The sequence below is a fragment of the Vipera ursinii genome (genome assembly GCF_947247035.1).
Source record: "Vipera ursinii genome assembly, chromosome: 13".
In the NCBI taxonomy this organism is placed as follows: Eukaryota; Metazoa; Chordata; class Lepidosauria; order Squamata; family Viperidae; genus Vipera; species Vipera ursinii.
The window spans coordinates 6,218,122-6,244,833 of record NC_139526.1 but is presented as its reverse complement, the minus strand read 5'-3'; positions in this window follow the sequence as shown (position 1 = coordinate 6,244,833).

The window sequence follows — 26,712 nt, the reverse complement described above, 5'->3', positions numbered from 1 at the left end:
GGTAGTTGTTAAGTGTCACACCCAACTTGATGCCCATCTTTGCTGCAGTGGTTAAGCAAATCACTTCAGTTGAACCATGTGATCGTAAGCATATCTGGCTTTCCCTGTTCCCTTGCTTGTCAGAAGCTGGTTTGGAAGAAATGGTGAGCACATTTGATTTGATTTTGATTTTATTAGATTTATATAACGCCCTTTTCCCATAGGACTCAGGGCGGTTTACAAGGTGTTTAAAATATCAATACAAAAATTAAAAAACAATTAAAAATGATTAAATTCAGTCCCTGAAGTAGAAATATAAAAACCCCAATTAAAACTCTCAGCCTGGGCCAGAAAGCTCAAAGAGCCATGTCTTCAGGTCCCGGCGAAATGAGCGAAGATCGGGGGCAGTCCTAAGCTTCACGGGCAGCTGGTTCCAAAGGGCAGGCGCACTCACAGAGAAGGCCCTCCCCCTGGGTGTTATCCACTGGCAGTCTTTCACCAGCGGCACCCTGAGAAGGCCCTCCCTGTGGGAGTGCACAGGACGAAGGGAGCTTGATGCCGGCAGCAGGTGCTCCCTCAGATATCCCGGACCCAAGCCATTTAGGGCTTTATAGGTCATCACCAGGAAGCTGCAACCTTCATAAATACATGTCAGTTGCCAAACTCCCAAATCTTGATCACATGACTATGGGGATGCTGCAATGGTCATAAGTGTGAAGACTGATTGTAAGTCACTTTTTCCAATGCCTTGTGAAATTGAAGGGCCATTAAATAAATGGTTGTAAATTGAGGGTTATCTGTATAGAACAATTGTGAACTCTGTCCTTGTAAGACAGTGAAGCAGTAGCGTTCTCTTTCTTGACAACCTATACTATATAGATTAGTGTCCACACACACACACACACACACACACACATACATACTGTACATGCATACATACAGTGGTGGGATCCAGCCAATTCACACCACTTCGGCAGAACCCATAGCTAATTTTTTATTGCCCAGGCCCAGAATGGATTTCCGGAAGCGGCATCCACACAGAGAACCGGTTGTTCCCATATTTGAATCCCACCACTGCATACATCATGCAAATACATACATACATATATAGTCAAGAAAGAGGGATGTGAAAATATCTTCAGACTCCTCACATCCTGGACATAAACTTTTTCAATTTCTTCCTTCAAGATGATGCTATAGGGCATTGCATGCCAAAGCAATCAGACACAAGGACAGTTTTTTTCCCATGCTGTCATTCTGCTAAACAACTAATTCCTACAACACATTCAAACTATTTAGTAAAGCTGTATTACTATCATTCTCCTCATTTTTCCTATTTCCTATCCTTATCTTCTTATGACTATAACTTTGTTGCTTGTATCTTACGATTTATATTGTTTTATTTAATATCTTGGTATGATTTATGTTGTTTGGTTAGGAGTATCCTATATCACTAAGTGTTGCATCTTATGATTTATGATGAATGTATTGTATCTTATGATTTATGATGAATGTATTTTATGTTGATTAGGATCATGATTTATCACTATTGATTGTACGTACACTAAGAGTTTATGCACCAGAGACAAATTCCTTGTCTTGTCCAACCACATTTTGCCAATAAAGAATTCTATTCTATTCTTATTCCTATATCTCAGTCTTGTCAGGCACAAGTAACCAGACCTTTATGTATAAGGTTCAAGCTTATTATTATACATATTCTTCCATTTCACCAGACTGCCAGCCTTAACGTGAGAACAGATAGATGAGGTTCTATCTTAAGAGGGGTGGGGGTCAGTTCTGGATCATTTGGAGTTGCTCAAGGAAAGGCTACTTCTACATTTTAGGTCTCCCCATGCCTGGTTGAGTGTTTCTCAACAATCTTTACACAAACACACACACACACATATTAGATAATAGTCCATAGATATGCCAATGTGGACATCAAGCATTGCAGTTTGACACAAAGGAAATTCATACTCAACTCTCGGTGGACTATTACATTACAGGATTGGTTTCCCTTGCTTCCTCATAGGATGTCCTTTGACTTTCAAAACATATGAAGAACAGTTGCAGGAATTGTGTATGGCTAATCTGGTGAAAAGAAGGATTAGAGATGACATGACAACAGTGTTCCAATATTTGAGAGGCTGCCACAAAGAAGAGGAGGTCAACCTATTTCCCAAAACACCAGAAGGCAAGACAAGAAGCAATGGATGGGAACTAATCAAGGAGAGAAGCAATTTCCTGACGGTGAGAACAATCAGAACAGCTTGCCTTTGAAAATTGTGGGTGCTCCATCACTGGAGGATTTTAAGAAGAGATTGGACAGCAATTTGTCCAAAATGGTATAGGATCTCCTTCTTGAGCATGGGGTTGGAACAGAAGACCTCCAAGGTCCCTTTCAACTCTGTTATTCTGTTAAAGACTAGACTACAACTAGACTAGACTAGACTACAACTGGTCTTTCACTGATGATCTCTTATCCAACTTGTTGTTGTTGTTGTTGTTAGCTGTGAAGTCGTGTCCGACCCATCGCGACCCTATGGACAACATTCCTCCAGGCCTTCCTGTCCTCTACCATCTTCTGGAGTCCATTTAAGCTCACGCCTACTGCTTCAGTGACTCCATCCAGCCACCTCATTCTCTGTCGTCCCCTTCTTCTATTGCCCTCGATCTTTCCCAGCATTAGGCTCTTCTCCAGTGAGTCCTTCCTTCTCATTAGGTGGCCAAAGTATTTGAGTTTTAGCTTCAGGATCTGGCCTTCTAAAGAGCAGTCAGGATTGATCTCCTCTAGGACTGACCAGTTTGATCGCCTTGCAGTCCAAGGGACTCGCAGGAGTCTTCTCCAGCACCATAGTTCAAAGGCCTCAATTCTTTGGTGCTCAGCCTTTCTTATGGTCCAACTTTCACTGCCATACATTGCAACTGGGAAGACCATAGCCTTGACTATACGCACTTTTGTTGACAGGGTGATGTCTCTGCTTTTTAGTGTGCTGTCTAGATTTGCCATGGCTTTCCTTCCGAGGAGCAAGCGTCTTTTAATTTCTTGGCTACAGTCCCCATCTGCAGTGATCTTGGAGCCCAGGAAAATAAAATCTGTCACTACCTCCATTTCTTCCCCATCTATTTGCCAGGAATTGAGAGGGCCAGATGCCATGATCTTGGTTTTCTTAATGTTGAGTTTCAACCCAAGTTTTGCACTCTCCTTCTTCACCCGCAACAAGAGGCTCTTTAGTTCTTCTTCACTTTCTGCCATTAGAGTGGTATCATCTGCGTATCTTAGGTTGTTGATATTTCTTCCGGCAATCTTAATTCCAACTTTTGATTCATCTAGCCCTGCCTTTCTCATGATGTGCTCTGCATATAAGTTAAATAGGCAGGGCGACAGTATACAGCCTTGCCGGACTCCTTTCCCAATTTTGAACCAATCAGTGGTTCCGTGTCCAGTTCTCACTGTTGCTTCTTGACCCGCATATAGGTTTCTCAAGAGACAAATAAGATGGTCTGGTACTCCCATCTCTTTAAGAACTTGCCACAGTTTGTTATGATCCACACAATCAAAGGCTTTAGCATAGTCAATGAAGCAGAAGTAGATGTTTTTCTGGAACTCCCTAGCTTTCTCCATGATCCAGCGTATCTTGGCAATTTGATCTCTAGTTCCTCTGCCTCTTCAAAATCCTGCCTGTACTTCTGGTAGTTCTCGATCCACATACTGCTGAAGTCTAGCTTGTAGGATTTTAAGCATGACTTTACTAGCATGAGAAATGAGTGCAATGGTGCGATAGTTTGAACATTCTTTGGCACTGCCTTTCTTTGGAATTGGGATGTAAACTGATCTTTTCCAATCCTGTGGCCACTGTTGAGTTTTCCAAATTTGCTGGCAAATTGAGTGTAGCACTTTTACTGCACTGTCTTTTAAGATTTTGAATAGCTCAGCTGGAATGCTGTCACCTCCACTAGCTTTGTTGTTGCTCAGCTTTTCTAAGGCCCACTTCACTTCACATTCTAGGATGTCTGGCTCGAGGTCAGTGACCACCTCATTGTGATTATCTGGGATGTTAAGCTCATTCTTGTATAGTTCTTCTGTGTAATTTTGCCACCTCTTCTTAATCTCTTCTGCCTCTGTTAGGTCCCTGCCATTTTGGTCCTTTATCATGCCCATTTTTGCATGAAACATTCCCTTCATCTCTCCAATTTTCTTGAAAAGATCTCTGGTCCTCCCTATTCTATTGTTTTCTTCTATTTCTTTGCATTGTTCATTTAAGAAGGCATTCTTATCTCTTCTAGCTATTCTCTGGAATTCTGCATTCAATTGGGCATATCTATGTTTTTCTCCCTTGCCTTTCGCTTCCCTCCTTTCCTCAGCTATTTGCAAAGCTTCCTCAGAAAGCCATTTTGCTTTCTTGCATTTCTTTTTCTTTGGGATGGTTTTGGTTGCTACCTGTTGTACAATGTCGCGAACCTCTGTCCATAGTTCTTCAGGCACTCTGTCTATCAGATCTAATTCCTTAAATCTATTTGTCACCTCTACTGTATATTCAACAGGGATATGATTTAATTCATACCTGAGTGGCCTAGTGCTTTTCCCTACTTTCTTCAGTTTAAGCCTAAACTTTGCAAGGAGAAGCTCATGGTCTGAGCCACAGTCAGCTCCTGGTCTTGTTTTTACTGACTGTATAGAGCTTCTCCATCTTTGGCTGCAGAGCATATAGTCAATTTGATTTCTGTGTTGACCGTCTGGTGATGTCCATGTGTAGAGCCGTCTCTTGGGTTGTTGGAAAAGAGTGTTTGCTATGACCATCATATTCTCTTGACAAAATTCTATCAGCCTGTGCCCTGCTTCATTTTGTACTCCAAGGCCAAACTTGCCTGTTATTCCGGTTATCTTTTGGCTTCCTACTTTAGCATTCCAATCCCCCATGATGATAAGGACATCATTTTTTGGTGTTAGTTCTATAAGGTGCTGTAGGGCTTCATAGAACTGGTCAATTTCATCCTCTTCAGCTCCGGTGGTTGGGGCATAGACTTGGACTACTGTGATATTGAATGGTTTGCCTTGGATTCGAACTGAGATCATTCTGTCATTTTGAGGATTGTATCCCAGTATTGCTTTTCCTACTCTTTTATTGACTATGAAGGCTACTCCATTTCTTCTGAGGGATTCTTGCCCGCAGTAGTATACCTGATGGTCATCTGAATTAAATTCACCCATTCCTGTCCATTTTAGTTAGCTGATACCTAAGATGTCGATGTTCAGTCTTGTCATCTCTTGTTTGACCACGTCCAGCTTGCCTTGATTCATGGATCTTACATTCCAGGTTCCTATGGAGAAAAAATCTTTACAGCATCAGACTTTCCTTTCACCACCAGACACATCCACAGCTGAGCGTCCTTTCGGCTTTGGCCCAGTCGCTTCATTCTTTCTGGCGCTACTAGTACTAGCCCTCTGCTCTTCCCCAGTAGCATATTGGATGCCTTCTGACCTGAGGGGCTCATCTTCCAGCGTCATATCGTTTTGCCTTTTGGTACTGTCCATAGGGTTTTCATGGCAAAGATACTGGAGTGGGTTGCCATTTCCTTCTCCAGTGGATCACGTTTTGTCAGAACTTTCGGCTATGACCTGTCCGTCTTGGGTGACCCTGCACGGCATAGCTCATAGCTTCATTGAATTACGCAAGCCCCTTCGCCACGACAAGGCAGTAATCCATGAAGGGGTTATCCAACTTATCCAACTACTAACCGGGTCTCAACCCACTTAGTTTTTTAAATTCCAGTCAAAGTCAGCTAGATGCCAACATCTAGTATAGTCCTGATGACAATAATAAAAATATCACAAGCAACATGCATAGCACAATAATACAAACACAGTACTGTATATCACCAACAAATTACTATTTTAATTTGTCTTTTTTGTTGTTCCTTTTTTGTGAGCAATAACCAGCTTGCTGCTGTTTGCTATTTGCCAGTGTGAGGACCCCAGGCTTAAGCTCTATCACCTCTTACTATACTTTATCTTTTGCTCAGTTTTTAGTTATTAATAGGGACACTTTAGTTATCAGAAATTTGACAGCCATGACGGATTGACCTTCTGGGTCTGGAGATGCAAAGTATCTCAGCTTGTTAAAATAATAGATGGCTACCTGTCAATGAGTCTCTTGAAGCAAATGTGGGCCCTGGAGATATTTCATTGTAGACTTTTTAAAAATGTCTTTGGCTCCCTTGTATGGATATTAATTAATAGTAATAGCCTCTTTCATTGAGATAGATAGAAATACTAATTACTTCCTAACCCTAACATATTCCTCAACAGCATCACTCATTCAGTAATAATTAAACAACCCAGGGGAAACAAAGAATTTGGAAAGATGCTAACTGTGATTTAACTACTGGGAAGAATAACCACATTTTTTTTTAAAAAGGATCATTTGCCAGCCTTGAGTTTTCTATGGATAATGGTAAGTTTAGAAATGGTCACCAAATGCTTGCTTTTACAAGCTTTCAATTTTTTACCCTGTGGACTTGAAAAAAAGGGGGGATGAATCACAACTAATCACAATCCATTTTACTAACCAGCAATCAGCAGGCTAAGATGCCCAACTTTGGCAGACCTTATCCCAAGGGGAGGGGAAAGTTTCAAAAGACAATACTGCATTGGTCATTCATTCATTGCATTCAGTTTTTTAAAAGACCCCCTTACAAAAAGGACAGATCCTGTAATGTAAAAAAAGCACAAGTTAAGAACTGGCTTTTGGTTTGTTGGGGTGTTTCTCATAAAGAGAGCAGCTGCACAGGTAGTGATAGGAGCACCCCGATACTCCCATATTACACCCCTCCTGCGTGAGCTGCATTGGCTACCGGTTGCCCTCCGGGTGAGATTTAAGGTGCTGGTACTTACCTTTAAAGCCCTACATGGTTTAGGCCCGGGATACTTGCAGGACCATCTGCTGCCGGGAACGAATTCCCATCGCCCAGTACGCTCACACAGAGAAGGCCTCCTCAGGGTACCGTCAGCTAGGCAATGTCGGCTGGCGACCCCCAGGGGGAGGGCCTTCTCTGTGGGAGCGCCAGTCCTATGGAATCAGCTCCCCCCTGAGCTTCGGATGGCCCAAAATCTCCAATCCTTTCGCCGCGGCCTCAAAACACTCCTATTCCACCAGGCTGACCTGGACTGACAGGCATTTTAATTATATTTACAATTTTTAATTTATTTTTAATTTTTAATTTTAATTTATTGCACAGATGATTTTAATTTTATTTTTATCTTAATTTCTGTACTTATTATATGTTTTGTTGTTAGCCGCCCTGAGTCCTTCGGGAGATAGGGCGGGATATAAATCCCATAAATAAATAAATAAATAAATAAATAAATAAATAAATAAATAAATAAATAAATAAATAAATAAATAAATAAATAAATAAATAAATAAATAAATAAAAAAAACCTTTTGGTAAGTCTGTCAGCTTTCACATCAGTAGATTTCACCCAAATGGCTTCCATTGTACTAGGTACTGCAATTTTCCCTTAAAGATTCTAGAGTCAAGAATATGTTTCACTTCATAATGAGTCTAAACCGCTACTATGAGGGGTCCAGGTGCTTTCTTAGGGGGAGGTCTTAAAGTGGAGGCTCGAAAAGATTTCAGTAAGCTACAATGAAACACCGGGTGAATTTTCCCCAAAAGTCTGGGGTGTTTCAATTTTACTGTGACCGGGTTGATGATTTTCACAATGGGTAAAGGCCCCAAGAATTTCGGTCCCAATTTCTTACTGGGTAATTTGAAACATAAATTTTTAGTTGACAGATAAACCTTTTCCCCCACTTGGAATGCTCTTTGGGGAGCCCTCTTTTTATCGGCTTGTTTTTTATAAGTCTCAGAAGTCTTTTTAATGCCATTTTCATGTTTCTCCAAATGTCTTCTCACCTCCTCACCCATTGATGAAGTGTCTGGGAAGCAGAGGGCACCTGAGGATAGTCAGGCATCGGGCTTAACTCTTTTCTGGTGGCTACTCTGAAAGGCGTGTAGCCAGTGCTGCTCCGAACAGAATTATTGTAGGCCACCTCGGTGAAGGGATCAGTCCAGTTTGTCTGTTAGTAGGAAACATAGCATCTGAGGTATTGCTCCACCATTTTGTTAGCGGATTCTGCAGCCCCATTGGTAGCTGGATAAAAAGCAGACGATAAGCCTTGAGATGATCCAATTAATTTAAGAAAACTCCTCCAAACTTTTGCTGTGAACTGCACTCCTCTATCTGAAATTATTCACTGAGGGGCACCATGCAGTCAGTAGATATGTTTCAGGAGCAATTTAGTCAGTCATTGAGCACCTCTTGCCGGCGTTAACTTCCCATCGCCCTGTGCGCTCCCACAGAGAGGGCCTCCTCAGGGTGCCATCGGTCAGGGAATGTCGACTGGCGGCTCCCAGGGGGAGAGCATTCTCTGTGGGCGTGCCTGCCCTCTGGAATCAGCTTCCAGTTGAGCTCCGGATGGCTCCCGACCTTTGCTCATTTCGCCACGACCTGAAGACTTGGTTGTTTGAACAGGCCGGCCTGGACTGAGGGATTGGATTTTAGAGTTTAAATTTTATAAATTTTAAATTTTAGAATGTATTTATTACTTAGGGCTTTTGATTTAATCTTATTTTAATTTTTATACCTTGTGTGTTGTTAGCGTTTTAATTGCCCTGTACACCGCCCCGAGTCCTTGGAGAGGGGTAGTATATAAATCTAAAAAAATAAAATAAAAAAATAAATATGGGAGTCATTTACAGACGATAAAGTGAGCCTGCTTCAAAAACAGATCTATCACAGTCCAGATGACAGTATTTCCTCTACGGTTGGGTAGGTCTACAATAAAGTCCATAGCTATTTCTTCCCATGGTTGAGAAGAGTCTGCCACCGACTGTAGTAGCCCAGGGGTTTTCCCTGGAATTCTTTCCATGGTGACACATACGGTACTACTCTTGACATAGTTTTCCACATCTCATTTTTTCCCCTTTTTTTTAGTTTTCCAATATTACAATAGTATCTTTAAAAAGCAATATGGTGCCTGGGTTACAATAGTTCCATATTTCTTCAATCTTATTCTTGCTTTCTTCCTTTGCCATGTCATTTTTCGCTTCTTTGCCTCAGGGTCATCAAAGCATTTTTGTGTTGTTATATCATATTGAAGTAGCCCTCCAGTCTCCATTTTTGAAGGATTGAGGAGTCTGTTAACAGCACCAAATCTTCTCATTATTTTCACCTCTTGAAATAATTGTCCTGGACTGAATAAATTTTTTTCCACCTGTTTCTCATTATGGTCTTCAAAAGTCTGTGTTTGTTGAATAGTTCATTCTTCTGCCAATGTATTTGATTGTTCAATTTCTTCTGTTAAGTTCTGTCCCGATAAAATATTAGTTGTAGTCACAGTTTGAGTTTGTTTCTTCAAGATGCTTTCTAATTCTTTTCCAAAAGCTCTTATTTCATCACCAGCTGTAGAAAGGAACTGATAAGTTTGGTAAGATATTTCCCACATAGCATAGATTTGTTTTTGAAACTCTTCCATGGTGGAGTTTCACATCTGGTGTTCAAGGTTAATCTTATCTTGTTTTTCTTAACTATTTTCTTGATTTTTTTTTTAAAGAGAAAGTCAGATTGCAATTTCAGGTTTAGCCACTGGGTGTCCCCCAAGTGCTTTGAAAGTTCTTTTATTTATTTATTTATTTTATTGGATTTGTATACCGCTCTATTCCCGTAGGACTCAGGGCGGTTTACAGGGCAGTTAAAACCATGAATACAAAAAAATTAAAAACAAATAAAACAATTAAATTAAATTCAAGCCCCAAGAGTAAATCTAAAACCCAGTTAAATTAACAACCCCACAGTCTGGTCCAAACAGATCGAAGAGCCAAGTTTTCAGGTCCCGGTGAAATGAGCGAAGGTCGGGGGCAGTCCTAAGTTCTGTGGGTAGTTGGTTCCAGAGGGCAGGCGCACCCACAGAGAACGCCCTTCCCCTGGGAGTAACCCGCCGGCATTCATTAACTGGTGGTACCCTGAGAAGGCCCTCCCTGTGGGGGCGCACAGGACAATGGGAAGATGATGCCGGCAGCAGGTGTTCCCTTAGATAGTCCGGACCCAAGCCATTTAGGGCTTTATAGGTCATTACCAGCACCTTGAATCTCACCTGGAGGGCAACCGGAAGCCAATGCAGCTCATGGAGAAGAGGTGTTACATGGGAGTATCGGGAAGCTCCCATCAAAACTCGCGCGGCTGAATTCTGCACCAGTTGAAGCCTTCGGGTGGTCCTCAAGGGCAGCCCCATGTAGAGGGCATTGCAGTAGTCTAACACAAGCGCATGAGTGACTGTACATAGAGCATCTCGGTCCAGATAGGGATGCAACTGGCGCACCAGGCGAATCTGGGCAAAAGCCCCCCTGGTCACGGCTCCTATATGATCTTCCAAACTGAGCCATGAATCCAGGAGCACTCCCAGGTTGCGAGCCCTATCAACAGGGGGTAATACCTCATCCCCTATTGTTAATGATGGAGAAGGCTGGTCAGCCCGAGATGCCGGTATGCACAGCAACTCAGTCTTGTCAGGATTGAGACGAAGCCTGTTTCTCCCCATCCAAACCCCGACTGCCTCCAGGCAACGGGACATCACAGTGAGGGCATCACTGGGTTGGGTCGGGGTGGAAAGAAAAAGTTGGGTATCATCAGCGTACTGGTGATACCCCACCCCGAAACCATGAATGAGCTCACCCAGCGGCTTCATGTAGATGTTGAACAGGAGGGGAGAGAGGACCGACCCCTGAGGGACTCCACAAACGAGAGATCTCGGGGTGGACCTCTGTCTTCCCGTCAACACCGACTGCGAGCGGCCCAGGAGGTAGGAGGAGAACCACTGTAAAACGGTGCCTCCCACTCCCAGCCCCCTGAGACACTGCAGTAGGATACCATGGTCGATGGTATCAAAAGCTGCTGAGAGATCTAATAGGACTAGGATAGAGGAACAACCCCTGTCCCGAGCCCGCCAGAGATCATTCACCAGTGCGACCAATGCCGTCTCTGTGCTATGCCCAGGTCTGAAACCCGATTGGTATGGGTTGAGATAATCAGTTTCCTCCAGGAACAGAGGAAGCTGATGCGCTACCACACTCTCAACAACCTTCGCCAAAAAGCGAAGGTTGGAGACAGGACAATAGTTATTCAAAATCGCCTAGTCCAGGGTGGGCTTCTTGAGGAGTGGCCTCACCACTGCCTCTTTCAAGGCAGAAGGGAAAACACCCTTGCTCAAAGAAGCAGTTATTACTGCCTGGAACCAGCCTCGTGTCTTCTCCCGTGCTGCATAAACCAGCCAGGAGGGGCACGGGTCCAAAAAACAGGTGGTAGAGCTCAGCCTCCTCATGATCCTGTCCACCTCATCAGGGGTCATAGGATCGAACTCAGTCCAGATAACACTTTCAAGACCACTCGAATCCTCTCTGTCAGATTCTGTCCAGTCAGAGTCCAAGCCGGCCCGAATCTGAGCAATTATTCACAAGATGACGACTGAAGTCCTCGGCCTGTTCCTGCAAGGGATCCTCCCTCTCCTCCCGATGAAGGAGGGAGTGAGTAACCCAAAACAGGGCGGCTGGGCGATTATCTGCGGACACGATGAGGGTAGTAAAGTAATTAGACTTCGCCGTCCTCATTGCAGCGAGATAAGACCTTGTAAAGGCTCTTAGTCGCAATCGGTCAGGCTCAGATCAGCTGGATCTCCAACAGTACTCTAGACCCCGTCTCTGACGTTTCATCTCCCAGAGCTCCGAAGAAAACCATGGAGCCCATCAGGATCTGCGTCGGGTTAGGGGTCGCAAGGGGACAACACGGTCGAGTGCCTCAGTGGCAGCCCTTTTCCAGGCATCCACTAAGGCGTCGGCCGAGCTGTCAGTGAGGGAGATAGGAACAGACCCAAGCGCCATCTGGAACTGATCAGGGTCCATTAGGCGCCTGGGGTGGAACCACCTGGTCGGTTCTGCAGCCCAGCAGTGGGGGGTGACATAGCGGAAGACCAGCCGCAGGAGATAATGATCGGACCATGACAGGGGGACAATAGTTGGTAAGCCCCCTCCCAGATCATCCAACCATTGTCTAGATAAGAAAACCAGGTCGAGAGTGTGACCCCTCCCATGAGTCGGACCCTGAATTACTTGAGTCAGGTCCATGGCCATTATGGAGGCCATGAACTCCCGAGCTAACTCTGACGATACTCCCAGGGAAGGCAGGTTGAAGTCACCCAGAACAATGAGTCTGGGGAACGTCAACCCTGAGAGGGTGTCGAGCAGCTCGGGCAGGGCTGTTGCCACACAGCTGGGTGCCAGGTATGTTAGCAACAGGCCCAACTGAGCCTGAGGGCCACATCTCAAGAGGAGGGACTCACTCCCGCCTATCTGTACAACGGTGGTCTCCCTCGGACATAAGGTCTCCCGAATAACCACCGCCACCCCACCGCCCCTACCCTGAGCCCGCAGCTGGTGTAGTACACAGAAACCCGAAGGGCACAACTCAATTAGAGGGACACCGCCCTTTAAGCCCAACCAGGTCTCTGTGCTACATGCCAGATCCGCGTGTTCCTCCTCGATCAGATCACGGATGAGGGGAGCCTTGTTCACAATGGATCTGGCATTAAAATACACAAGCCTGAGCCCAGGGTCCTGATCCCCATCAATCCCGGATAAAAGGGGGCCAACCGGAGGGTCAGAGCACGCCACCGCTCGAAGACAGCGGGGGCGTGATCCCAGATGTTGATACGGCCCTCCGCGTAACTGCCTGCTGCCATTCCCCATCGTCGTGGGGATTTGCAACCCCACCCAAGTATTAACGGAACCAAAAGTCCGTGCCTCCAACCCCATCTCACCGGGAACCATTATAGGCCCAGACTGACAGCCGGCTGGAGAAACACAGCCCGATTCCCTCCCCTCCCTACCATTCTCTCCCCTCCCTAACCCTTTAAAATGATTGGCTAAAAAACATACCAGGGGCCTCTTAATAAATTTATACCAGAGGCCCCTACCTAAGCCCAACCACCTCTCGGGGTCCCAACAATTGGGCCCGTCCTTAAGGGAAGAAAGGGACATGGCAACAGGTCGTATCCAGGAGGGAGGAGCCGCCCTGAGAGCAAAAAAGTCCGTGCTAGAGTACTTTTAGTCCGTTTCTTTTTTCAACTTTTTTTTTAAAAAAAACACCCCTGAGCTTGCTCGCCGCTTATTTGAAGGGAGGGTTGAATTCCCCCCTCTCTCTCCACAGAAGGGAAGGTACTTAGCAGCTTATTTAGGTGAAAAGAAGAAGATTAAGGTATAAGAGAGTAATCTTACCCTCTTCTCTTCCATGCTGCTTTAATGTTGCCTGGTGGTAAGTTTGACTTTGGCTGTCTGCAGCCTAGTAACTGGCCATATTACTATGGCCAGTCTTTCGTCCGCTGGTTCGAAGGGAATTCAGGCACTAAAGGGGGGGTTTCAGCTCCCCCGCATTTCTACAAAAGCCCCTTCTTGCTGGTTGCCCCTCAAGGGCGACTCTTCAGCCCTTTTAGGACCCCCCAGCAATGCGAAACTGGACGTGGAAGATGAGAGCCGTCCTCCAGACATCCATGTCGGCTGGCTTGGCAAACCAGAAGCCTCTTCCACATCTCATTTTAGTCCCGACCACCAAAATTGCCGGCAGATGAGGTGTAGAGTTTTTAAATACCTGAAGTGTCCAGCCTGTTTTACATCATGGCTGTGTCTGAAAGCATTGAGATGAAGGGTTTCAGGTAGATACAATTTTTCCCCCATGTATGCCAAACCATCCCTGCATGTTAGGGAGGTTTGATTATCTTTGAAGCTTTGATTGGTAAGGAGCTCTCATTTTATCTTCTTCACTCAAGGGTCATCAGGATTAGGGGTTCTGTGAGGTGTGAGGTGTGCAGCAGGTTGTGAACTGGGGATAATTGCCTCATAGACCTCTTCGCATTCACTTTTGTACTGTGGCAGTCGGGATAGCACATCAGCTACGAAGATATTTCTTCCTGGTATGTACTTTAAAGTAAATTTAAAACAGTTAAAGTACTGTGCCCATCGCACTTGCTTTGGGGAAAATTTGCAGGGAGTTTTTACTGCCTCTAAATTTTTGTGATCTATCCATACTTCAAAAGGCACCTTGTTGTTGCTATTGTTAGTTGCGAAGTCGTGTCCGACCCATCGCGACCCTATGGACAATGTTCCTCCAGGCCTTCCTGTCCTCTACCATCTTCTGGAGTCCATCTAAGCTCACGCCTACTGCTTCAGTGACTCCATCTAGCCACCTCATTCTCTGTCATCCCCTTCTTCTATTGCCCTCAATCTTTCCCAGCATTAGGCTCTTCTCCAGTGAGTCCTTCCTTCTCATTAGGTGGCCAAAGTATTTGAGTTTTAGCTTCAGGATCTGGCCTTCTAAAGAGCAGTCAGGATTGATCTCCTCTAGGACTGACCGGTTTGATCGCCTTGCAGTCCAAGGAACTTGCAGGAGTCTTCTCCAGCACCAGAGTTCAAAGGCTTCAATTCTTTGGCACTCAGCCTTTCTTATGGTCCAGCTTTCACTGCCATACATTGCAACTGGGAAGACCATAGCCTTGATGTCTCTGCTTTTTAGTGTGCTGTCTAGATTTGCCATGGCTTTCCTCCCTAGGAGCAAGCGTCTTTTAATTTCTTGGCTACAGTCCCCATCTGCAGTGATCTTGGAGCCCAGGAAAATAAAATCTGTCACTACCTCCATTTCTTCCCCATCTATTTGCCAGGAATTGAGAGGGCCAGATGCCTTGATCTTGGTTTTCTTAATATTAAGTTTCAACCCAAGTTTTGCACTCTCCTTCTTCACCTGCAACAAGAGGCTCTTTAGTTCTTCTTCACTTTCTGCCATTAGAGTGGTATCATCTGCATATCTTAGGTTGTTGATGTTTCTTCCGGCAATCTTAATTCCAACTTCTGATTCATCTAGCCCTGCCTTTCTCATGATGTGCTCTGCATATAAGTTAAATAGGCAAGGCAACAGTATACAGCCTTGCCGGACTCCTTTCCCAATTTTGAACCAATCAGTGGTTCCGTGTCCAGTTCTCACTGTTGCTTCTTGGCCCGCATATAGATTTCTCAAGAGACAAATAAGATGGTCTGGTATGCCCAACTCTTTAAGGACTTGCCAGAGTTTTTTATGATCCACACAATCAAAGGCTTTGGCATAGTCAATGAAGCAGAAGTAGATGTTTTTCTGGAACTCTCTAGCTTTCTCCATGATCCAGCGTATGTTAGCAATTTGATCTCTAGTTCCTCTGCCTCTTCGAAATCCTGCCTGTACTTCTGGTAGTTCTCGATCCACATACTGCTGGAGTCTAGCTTGTAGAATTTTAAGCATAACTTTACTAGCATGAGAAATGAGTGCAATGGTGCGATAGTTTGAACATTCTTTGGCACTGCCTTTCTTTGGAATTGGAATGTAAACTGATCTTTTCTAATCCTGTGGCCACTGTTGAGTTTTCCAAATTTGCTGGCAAATTGAGTGTAGCACTTTTACTGCATCGTCTTTTAAGATTTTGAATAGCTCAGCTGGAATACTGTCACCTCCACTAGTTTTGTTGTTGCTCAGTTTTTCTAAGGCCCACTTCACTTCACATTCTAGGATGTCTGGCTCGAGGTCAGTGACCACCTCATTGTGATTATCAGGGACGTTAAGCTCATTCTTGTATAGTTCTTCTGTGTAATTTTGCCACCTCTTCTTAATCTCTTCTGCCTCTGTTAGGTCCCTGCCATTTTGGTCCTTTATCATGACCATTTTTGCATGAAACATTCCTTTCATCTCTCAATTTTCTTGAAAAGATCTCTGGTCCTCCCTATTCTATTGTTTTCTTCTATTTCTTTGCATTGTTCATTTAAGAAGGCATTCTTATCTCTTCTAGCTATTCTTTGGAATTCTGCATTTAATTGGGCATATCTTTCTTTTTCTTCCTTGCCTTTCGCTTCCCTCCTTTCCTCAGCTATTTGCAAAGCTTCCTCAGACAGCCATTTTGCTTTCTTGCATTTCTTTTTCTTTGGGATGGTTTTGGTTGCTACCTGTTGTACAATGTCGCGAACCTCTGTCCATAGTTCTTCAGGCACTCTGTCTATCAGATCTAATTCCTTAAATCTATTTGTCACCTCTACTGTATATTCAACAGGGATATGATTTAATTCATACCTGACTGGCCTAGCGCTTTTCCCTACTTTCTTTAATTTAAGCCTAAACTTTGCAACATGGTCTGAGCCACAGTCAGCTCCTGGTCTTGTTTTTACTGACTGTATAGAGCTTCTCCATCTTTGGCTGCAGAGCATATAGTCAATTTGATTTCTGTGTTGACCGTCTGGTGATGTCCATGTGTAAAGCCGTCTCTTGGGTTGTTGGAAAAGAGTGTTTGCTATGACCATCGTATTCTCTTGACAAAATTCTATCAGCCTGTGCCCTGCTTCATTTTGTACTCCAAGGCCAAACTTGCCTGTTATTCCAGTTATCTTTTGGCTTCCTACTTTAGCATTCCAATCCCCCATGATGATAAGGACATCATTTTTGGGTGTTAGTTCTATAAGGTGCTGTAGGGCTTCATAGAATTGGTCAATTTCATCCTCTTCAGCACCGGTGTTTGGGGCATAGACTTGGACTACTGTGATATTGAATGGTTTGCCTTGGATTCGAACTGAGATCATTCTGTCATTTTGAGGATTGTATCCCAGTATTGCTTTTCCTACTCTTTTATTGACTATGAAGGCTACTCCATTTCTTCTGAGGGATTCTTGCCCGCAGTAGTATACCTGATGGTCATCTGAATTAAATTCACCCATTCCTGTCCATTTTAGTTCGCTGATACCTAAGATGTCGATGTTCAGTCTTGTCATCTCTTGTTTGACCACGTCCAGCTTGCCTTGATTCATGGATCTTACATTCCAGGTTCCTATGGAGAAAAAATCTTTACAGCATCGGACTTTCCTTTCACCACCAGACATATCCACAGCTGAGCGTCCTTTCGGCTTTGGCCCAGTTGCTTCATTCTTTCTGGCGCTACTAGTACTAGCCCTCTGCTCTTCCTCAGTAGCATATTGGACGCCTGAGGGGCTCATCTTCCAGCGTCATATCGTTTTGCCTTTTGGTACTGTCCATAGGGTTTTCACGGCAAAGATACTGGGGTGGGTTGCCATTTCCTTCTCCAGTGGATCACGTTTTGTCAGAACTCTCTGCTATGACCTGTCCGTCTTGGGTGGCCCTGCACAGCATAGCTCATAGCTTCATTGAATTACGCAAGCCCCTTCGCCACAACAAGGCAGTAATCCATGAAGGGGAAAGGCACCTTGCTCCCTTCTAAATAGTGTTGCCAGTTTAATAGCCCCCACCTAATTGCAAAGGCCTCCTTCTCTCAGATTCTCCATCTTCTCTCACCTTCCATGAATTTCTTAGAGGTGTAGGAACAAGGTTGTATGACTCCACTTTTATTCTTTTGTAGTAACACAGCTCCAACTGCCATGTCACTGGCATCTGCTTGAATTACAAAGGGCTCCCCGGGGCATGGGTGCTTTAGGACCAGTTCAGCCATAAATAGTCTTTTTAAATTCTCAAAAGCTTTCTGACAACTCATAGTCCATGCTAGCAGTTGGCCAGGTCACTTTTTTCCCCCTCCCTTGCCCGTTTTGAGTAGTTCTGTAAGGGGTAGAGCAATCTTGGCAAAAGAGGGAATGAATTGATGGTAGAAATTGGCAAACCCTAGGAAGCTTTGGAGCTGTTTGTGAGTCTTTGGGGGCTGCCATTCAATTATGGTTTTTACTTTGACTGGGTCCTTTTCGATACCCTCATTGAAAATTCTATAGCCAAGATAATCTAATTGGGTTTGGTGAAATTCACATTTAGACAATTTGATATAAAGTTTGTCATTCAATAGTTTCTTTAACACTTCTCTGACCAGTCTTATGTGATCAGTCATATTTGTACTGTATATCAGAATGTCATCAAGATACACCAGAACCCCTTTGTATAAATGTTCATGTAGTTCCTCATTAATCAACTGTATAAATACAGCTGGGGCCCCCTGCAGTCCAAATGGCATGACTTTGAATTGGTAGCTTCCCAAGGGGCAGTTGAAGACCATTTTCCACTCACCCCCCTCCTTTATTCTTACCCGGTAATATGCTTCTCTCAGGTCTAACTTGGTGAAGACGCTCCCCTTCACCAGGTGGGTTAGTAAGTCTTTCAGGAGGGAGAGAGAGTATTTATTTTCCACACTCACAGTGTTCAGGCCTTTATAGTCCACAAAGAGATGAAGAGAGCCATCTTTTCTCTCTTTGAACAACAAAGGGGCTCCCACAGTAGACTTGGCCCGTTTGATGAATCCCCTCGCTAGGTTTGTATCCACATACCACTGCATCTCCTCCATTTCAAGGGGGGACATAGCATACATTCTTGGTCATGGGAGTTTGGCCCCTGGTAACAGTTCAATGGAACAATCATTGGGATGGTGAGGAGGCAAGGTATTGCATTCTTTCTCACTAAACGCCTCCACTAGGTCCTGGTACTCACTGGGCATGAGCGGCTCACCAGGTGGCTGTAAGGCAGCCATGTGCGCTTGCTCATTGGGTGGGCTAAAATCCCCTGTAACATCTGTTGAATCAATGGGGGGATTGAGCCCTATGGGTAACCTCACAGTTCTCATTCCTTTTTCCCACAAGATAAATGGCTTCCATTTGTCTAGCCAGGCTAGTCCTAGGATCACAGTCTCAGACATCTTTGGAGCTACCAGGAAGTGAATAAACTCCCAGTGCTAGCCTATTTCCAGGTGTAAGGGCTCCGTTAATTGCGTGACTAAAGTCCCTCCCATTAGGGAGCCATCGGCTTGCTCAAACCTCACAGGTTTGGAGAGTGGCTTGGCCCGTATGCCTAGTCTCAAGGCGCATGACAGGCTAATGGTGCATCGGGAGCAGCCAGTATCGAGTAGCACTTTCAGGTCTACTTGTGCCCCTGACTTAGGGATTATGAATTTAGCAGGCAATGAAAAAGGTAGGATGCGTCAACTCATCATCAGGTCGTTCTCCCCTTTGTCATCGCTGTTGAAAGAGGGTAGAACTGGGGTGGATCCAGTCTGAGTTCCGGCATCCTCCCATGTGGGGGATGTGACCTGGACAACAGGTTCCTGTGTCATACGGTTGGATTTCTCCCCCTTTAGCCGTTGTGCAGGTTTATTTCTCACTGCTGGTCCTGGTCTTTTCTGCATTTGGGGGTAGACAACGGGGCATTTCGCTGCTTGATGTCCCTGCTGTCCACATTGGAAACACTAAATTGCCGGGTCTACAGGTGGCTTGGGTCTTTCAGCCCTCACAGTAGTTGGAGATCTTTGTGGGGCTCATTGCCATTCAGGTTGTTCTGACCTTGGCTCGGGTTCAAGTAAGAGAGGCTTCTTATAGTGGGCGAGCTGAACATCTAATTTCATCGCTGCCTGGTACCATTCATGCAGTTGGTCAGGCACAGCTCAGTAGATACATCTAACCCTTCTCTAAAAAGATGAATTATGGATTGCTCAGGCCATCTCTCTATCTGACCGGCCAGCTTTCAAAACTCCCGCACGTACTCCAGGGCAGGCCGGCCAGCTTGTTTTATCTTGTGGATTTGCTCTTCTGCTTTGAGGGCAATGGATGGGTCCTCAAATCTTCCCCTCAGCCCTAGGAGGAAAAGGAGGAGGTCCTCCAAGACAGAGGCTTGCTCGTTATATAAATTGTTCAACCATTCAGATGCTTCTCCCTCTAGGCTGGACGCAATCACATCGACCATAGCACCTGGGCCCAGGTAGAGATGGGCCCAGCTATTCAAATGAGAGCGTACATGGTTGAGGAAGAAAATCAGTTTCTCTGGGTCCCCAGTGAAGGTTGCTCTGAAGGGTGGGCGCATCATTGCTTGCTGGGGTCCCCATTGCTGCTGGCCCCACCCTGGTTGTTGGTTAAATGGTTGCTGGGGGCCCCGACTGCTGTTGTGTCTCCAGTTGCTGCTGGCCCCACTCTGGTTGCTGATTTAATGGCTGCCAGGGCCCCCACTGCTGCTGGCCCCACTGGTCCTGCTGTATGTTCAGGGGTTGCATGTTTGGGTCCTGCTGCTGCCACCCTTGCTGTTGTCCCCCCACCAGCTCCTGATCTCCAGGCTTCTGCACCACCCCCAGCTGTTGCAAGGCTTCTATTAGCTGGGGCAAGCTCAGAGGTTGTTGGCCTTTCACTTGGGTGGTGGGGTTTCCAGGCTGGGGTCCTCTGTCTCTATGGGTCTGGAGGGCTTGGCAGGGGACTCCTGGGGCTGGCAGGCAGTCTGATCTGCAGACAGGATTTTCCACTCACCCAGATTCTCAGTAGTAGACAATCTGGCTGCTCTCCACCATTCTGCTTTTTGGGGCTCTGGCAGTCCAATCTCAAGGCGTGTGCAGTCTCCACTGGAGTGATTCCAGCCTGACGACCATGTGACCTCTGCTAACTGCTTGGATCCTGCAAAAATTCATCTTCCCACAGCATTCTATCTGTTAATTCCTGCTCTGAATTGTCAGCAGCCGCCAAGTTTCTATCCAACAGCCTATTCTCTGTTTCCATGATAAAGATTCTCCTCTGAATCTTTGCCAACTTCTCTCAAGGCCATATACAACAACAGGTTGTTTGAAAGAATATAGATTCTGGCATGATGTCATGGTTCCGATAAATGAGATAGATAAACATTGTTTATCTAAAAAGTCTTAATAATGAAACGAAACATTGGCACTCATGGAGGGATGCCAGAATCTGAAATCTCCTCCCCCCCAAACCCATCATACATACAATCCCCACCCTTATCTACATGTCATAAATCACATTATCCAATTAGTTTTACATATGAGGTTTCACTTCCCATTGTGTATGCAGGCTTTCTAATCTTCTCACATCATCCAGGTAGATTTCCTCCCCCCCCCCCAAATGAAGCAATTAAAGTAACAGGCTGTCTCTTATATTGTCAGTGCAAAAACATGTCAATGTTTGCAGCATTGACACTAAAAATGAAACTAATGTGATGCGAAAAAAGACCAATTTCCTTCTGGCTCTCCAAAGTGAATGAAAGACATTAGGCAGATCAAGCTGCTTCTTTATACTTTCTATTTTCCTTTAAAAATAAAATTAAATAAATCTTCCATGCTTCCCAACATGTCCAACCATGGAGAAGAAATGCATTTGGCTCCAACCTTGGAGGCCTTTCTCAAAGCAATCTTGCTGCTCTAAACAAGGGAAACTCCCCCCCACCCACCCACCAAAAATGCCCCTGCAGAATTAAAGTCACGTTGGCCTGTAACATAAAAAGTTATTAGCTCATTGCAGAGGTAAATGCAGCTCTTCTGACCTGTATTCCACAATTAGTTGAAAGCAGAGAAGCAGACTAGATTGCTTGAACATTTGAGTTAAATTCAGGTCATGGTTAAAGAACATTAAGTTTGGGCATTTGACACGTGCTGGGTTAGTGTGATGAGAGATAATAAAGAGAGCAGGTATTAAAGGAAAGCCATCAGCTGCTCCCCTGGAAGCAAATAGATTACTACCTCCAAAATTGTTCCATTTCTCAAACACTGAGGGGGCATCAAGGACCCTTCAGAACCAGCAGATCTTCTCATTGTCCTGCTACATCAAGGACAATCTTAGGTTCCTTGTTCCTTGTCCTCTTTGCCTCTATTTTATCCATTTTTTTAAGTTGTGCAGTAAACTAATCATCTCCTTTCAGCGCCTTTTGTGGCAGGTCAAAAGAAGTTACATTTCTGTAAGAACAGACACAGTTAATAAATCTATATACTAGTGGTGATAACTTGAATCAGAATAGAGCTGGAAGGGACCTTGGAGGTCTTCTAGTCCAGCCCACTGCTCAAGCAGGAGATCCTATACCATTTCACACAAGTGACTGTCCAGTCTCTTCCTAAAAACCTCCAGTGATGGAGCACCCATAACCTCTGAAAGCAAGCTGTTCCACTGGTTAATTGTCCTCACTGTTTCTCCTTAGTTCTAGGTTGCTTGATTAGTTTCCATCCATTGTTTGTTGTCTTGCCTTCTGGTGCTTTGGAAAATAAGTTGACCCCCTCCTCTTAGTGGCAGCTTTTCAAATACAGGAACACTGCTATCATGTCCCCCCATCCCCAGTCCTTCTTTTCTCTAGACAAGTTTCTTTCTTGTTTCTGTGAATTTTAAAAGTGGGGGGTTGGGGGGTTGTCAGATAATTTATTATTAAAAAAATTCATTTGCATCAAAATTAGTAGTACATATCTCCAGATGTGCAAATTTTCTTTGGTCCTCCTGCAGATGCATGGTCTTTTGTTAGACTCTGCAGCACATTGAATCCAAGGTGCTTTGGGAGACATGGGAAATGGACCAATATCTCAAGGTACTGAGATACAGATCCCCCTCAAAGCACAAAAGGGCAGGATAAGAAGTAATGGGTGGAAGCTTGTTAAAGAAAGTTCCAGTCTGGAACTGCGGAGAAATTTCCTGACTGTGAGAACAATTAATTCTGGAGCTTGGCTCCAAAAGTTGTGAATGCTGGAGGTCTCAAGAAAAGGTTAGATAACCATTTGTCTGGAATGATATACCATCTCCTGCCTTGATCTGGGGGTTAGACTAGACCTCCAAGGTCCCTTCCAGCCTTATGATTCTATGTTCTAAGGTAGCTGTAAATTTTCCCTGGGAACAAACACCTTATAAAAAGAAAAGAAGCAGCTGCTTGAAAGGGTTTGAAGAAAAGTTTTCCAAAACACTTTCTTGAGAATGAACCTGAAGCACTGCACAGCCCTATTTTTCAGCAAGTTTTCCCTGTTTGAAGGAATAGGAGCGAGATGTTGTGCTTATGCAAGTTCTCAAGCACCAATAAAGGAGAATATTTGTAGCTCAGGGTTGAAATGAGAGGTTCCTTGTACTCTCTGAGGTTGCTTTCTTGCAGACATTTCATTAGGTATCATCATTGTTAGTGACTAGGTAAGTAGATGTTACCTGGTTTGGATACTGCAACATCTTCAAGAAAACAACCAAGAACACCAAAGACCTCTCAAGTATTTCTTTCAAATCATCTTCAGGTTTAGGGACTACACAATACCACCAAAATGTGCCTGAAAGCTCTGTGAGATCAATTCCAATGCATATGTTACCCACAGGAATGGCAACGTGAGGAAAACATTTGTTGTGCAGTTTCCTTTGGAATTTCCAATGCATGGAAAATAAGGAGGCCAGTTGAGATGGTTGAATTCTCAACTTTCCACCGTACTCATTTCAGCTGTGATAAGAGAGGTGAAGCACACATTTTTCAAACTGTTTTTAGTGCATTACAAAGAGGATGGCATTCAGTCTTTCTCCCTGATGTTTGAAGCACAGGAGCTGAGAAGAGTAAGGTGCACCATCACAATGTACATTATTCAGAACAAGTCTCTACTTTGTGCAGGTTTCAGTATAAAATTGAGGATTAAGATGGGGGTGTTGGTGCAGGGAAAAAAAATATACCTTTATGACAACCTTGCATACTTGATGTATTATGGTAAATGTGCCAAAGATTGCACAGAAAAAAAATTTTGTTTTGTATCTATGGAGATTCTCAGTCATAGTTGTCTCAAATATGCTTTTTTTCCTTTGAAAAGGCAACTGGACTGTTTTTTATTATTTGAGGAAGAGGAGGGAAACATTTTGTCTCTTATCCAAGAAGCTACATCAGTTATTACATAATTTTGTTTTGTAGTTGAGAAAGGGAACCAGGTCATTAGCTTTGAGCTACAAGAAATAAGATGTGAATTCCTGAAGACTTAAGAAACTGATGCCAGCATTCATTAGTGTAGCCAATAAAACATGGTATCAGAGGCCTCCTCAGAATAGATGTTTGAAGCACAAATCTGATTTTTGTCTATGGCTAATAAAAAATCATTTACCCCTTTCCAGCCACTGCAGTCTGCCCTGAACTAAAGCAAAGCTGAAACTCACTATATTATTATCTTCCAGGAAAATCACCAGCTCTTTATTCATCAGTGTTTCTAACAGCTTCCCAGGTGGCAAATTACAAAATAATCCAAGGATTCAAAATAATTTGGTGACCTGAAAAAGAAGGAGAAGTAAGGGTTGTTGTTGTTTTTCATCCAGCTCAACTACATTTTTTTTAAATTCTTAACTCATGTGCCTATAAAGACATTGGCAGAAGAAAAGTAGCACAAATAAATTGCTGCTTAGGTCCTTTTTAAAGTTGATACCAGGATCATGCAAAAATATGCTTACTGATTGTTGTAATCCATACTGTCACTTTTAGCAAAGACATATCTTACCCCTACATACACCCTCTCTTAGCTCCAAATAATTTTCCTTTTGTTCCATGTGTGTTGTAACTCCATTTTATATTTTATATTATTTGCCAATGCTCTATTAAACCATTATATATTAAAGGCACTGGCAATCACCTTTAAAGCCCTTCATGGGATGGGTCCAGGTTACTTGAGGAACCGTCTTAATTGGCAGGCCATCAGAGGAGGCCTGCTAGGGTCCCAATAGCCCAATTATTCTGGCTGGTGGGCTCCAGGAAGAGGGCCTTCTCTGAAACATCTTGCCCAACCTGCCTATCTTTTCATAAGGGCCTAAAGACCTGGCTGTGACAGTTTGCTTGGGGCCTTAGTGGGTGAACAGTGCAATGGAGGTGATTGATCAAGTAATCCCACCTTTCCTCCCCCCACCACTCCACCCACACCCTCCCCACATGTCCTTGGGTTTTAATCTTTGGTTTTAATTTACTTATGTTTTAATGTAGATACAGTATATTTTATGACTGTAAGCCACTGACAGTTATCTTATAATAAGAAGGGGTTTAAGAAGAAACTGCAGTCATTTGTCTGGAATGGTGTACACTATGTGTCAACATCCAGCTCGAGAATCCAAATAAAACTCCCAGTTCATTCCATCTCTAAAAAAATTACTGTTTATTGAGTACACTGCACGGTAATATGAAAGCAAAACTAACTCAGAGGGTCCAACACCAATTAATAGACATAAACAATAATTTTCCCAGCCAACCCCCTCCCAAAACAATCTTACATAGTACATATAAACAAATTCACTTTGTTATGCGAACCATCTTCTTCAAATCTACACCTGTTCTGGTGTCCTTGAAAAGGTTTCAGGGTCTCACAGTCTTCAGCAGAATCATGGAAGGTTTGTTTCTCTATCTAACCCACTCAAAAGTAACACCACCTCCCCCTTAGTCTAAAGGCAAGTTCAAACAGAGAGGCATGTAGCTGCCAAAGTTTCATCCTTGATACTCTGCTGCTCAAGCAGGAGGTTGGGCTAGATGACCTCCAAGGTTCCTTCCAACTATGTTTTTCCATTATTCTGTATACTAGTCTGTATTCCTTAAAAAATTCTTCTTGACTTTCCAGTGTCAGGCAGGGGATTGTTTCAGCACAGTTGAGAAATTCAAGGATTAGTGAATGAGGAATTCCCTAAGGAGTCTCAAAAAGAGTCCCTGGCCTTGAAGCATCAAAAGCTGGTATTGGTGAGTGGAAAAGAAAATGGATAGGGAATTTTAATTGGAGCATTCTGGAAAATGGCAAAACTAACAGGATAAAATAAACTGGAGCATTTCAATAGTGTAACATTTTGTTGTAATCCTTAGGTTACATGTTCCACCTTCTTTCCAGAAGTAATGACTAATATGTAATACTTGAGGAGTGGGTTGGACTAGAAGATCTCCAAGGTCCCTTCCAACTACATTATTCTGCTAAATTTAATTTCAATGACACAGAAATAGAATAAAGTTCTATTTAAATTTTCTCCTATTTTTGGGAGCATAACCCTCAGCCTACTACATAAAAGCTAAAAATCAGAAGGCACTGCACTAATTACACAGAGTTTCTACATGTATTATGTTTTTTTGTTATTATTGTTCTTTTGATACTTTGCAATTTAGCTTTTAATATATATAAAGTTAGTTTTCCAGTTTTCCTCTACACACACAGAAGCATGCATACATAGGAAATGGCAAAAACTACAGAACACAGTTCAAGACTGATTTGTACAATATATTTCAAAGACATGATTATGAGAGTCCCTTTAGTGTGAAGGATAAAATTTGTTAAATGCTTAATTAAAGCCATAAACAAATGACAGTTCTCCAGCTATTAAAGAGCAAAAATACTCTAATGGCTTTAATAATACTGGGTGATCTGTCTTTCATTCTGGCCTCAAGATGAAAAGTTTCATTTTATCAGATTCTAAGTCCAAAATACATTTCAAAAGGCACTATCTGTTCCTTGTTTTATCAAGCATAAAAAATACAGAGTAAGAGAGTTGGAAGGGACCTTGGAGGTCTTCTCGTCCAACCTCCTGCTTGAGCAGGAGACACTAGACAATTCCGGACAAATGACTGTCCAATCTCTTCTTAACAACTTCCAGTGATGGAACACCCACAACTTCCAGGTGTGTGAATCATATCTCACTGTTTAGAGCTCTCAGGTATGTCTGCTGTTTTTCATTCCTTCCAAAGCCTTCTTCTGCAAGTTTCAGACTCGACACTGTTACTGCAGACCCATCTAAAAGAGTGTTTCCTTTAAGAGAGGTAGGTAGATCAAAGGCAGATCATGACATTCTCGCTACAAATCCTGCACCCTTTGCAGCGTTCTCTCTAGTCTCAACTTCTGAAGTTGAGGATGCTGATTAAGCCTTTGACAGTCGCCAAATTCTCAGCAAAATTAT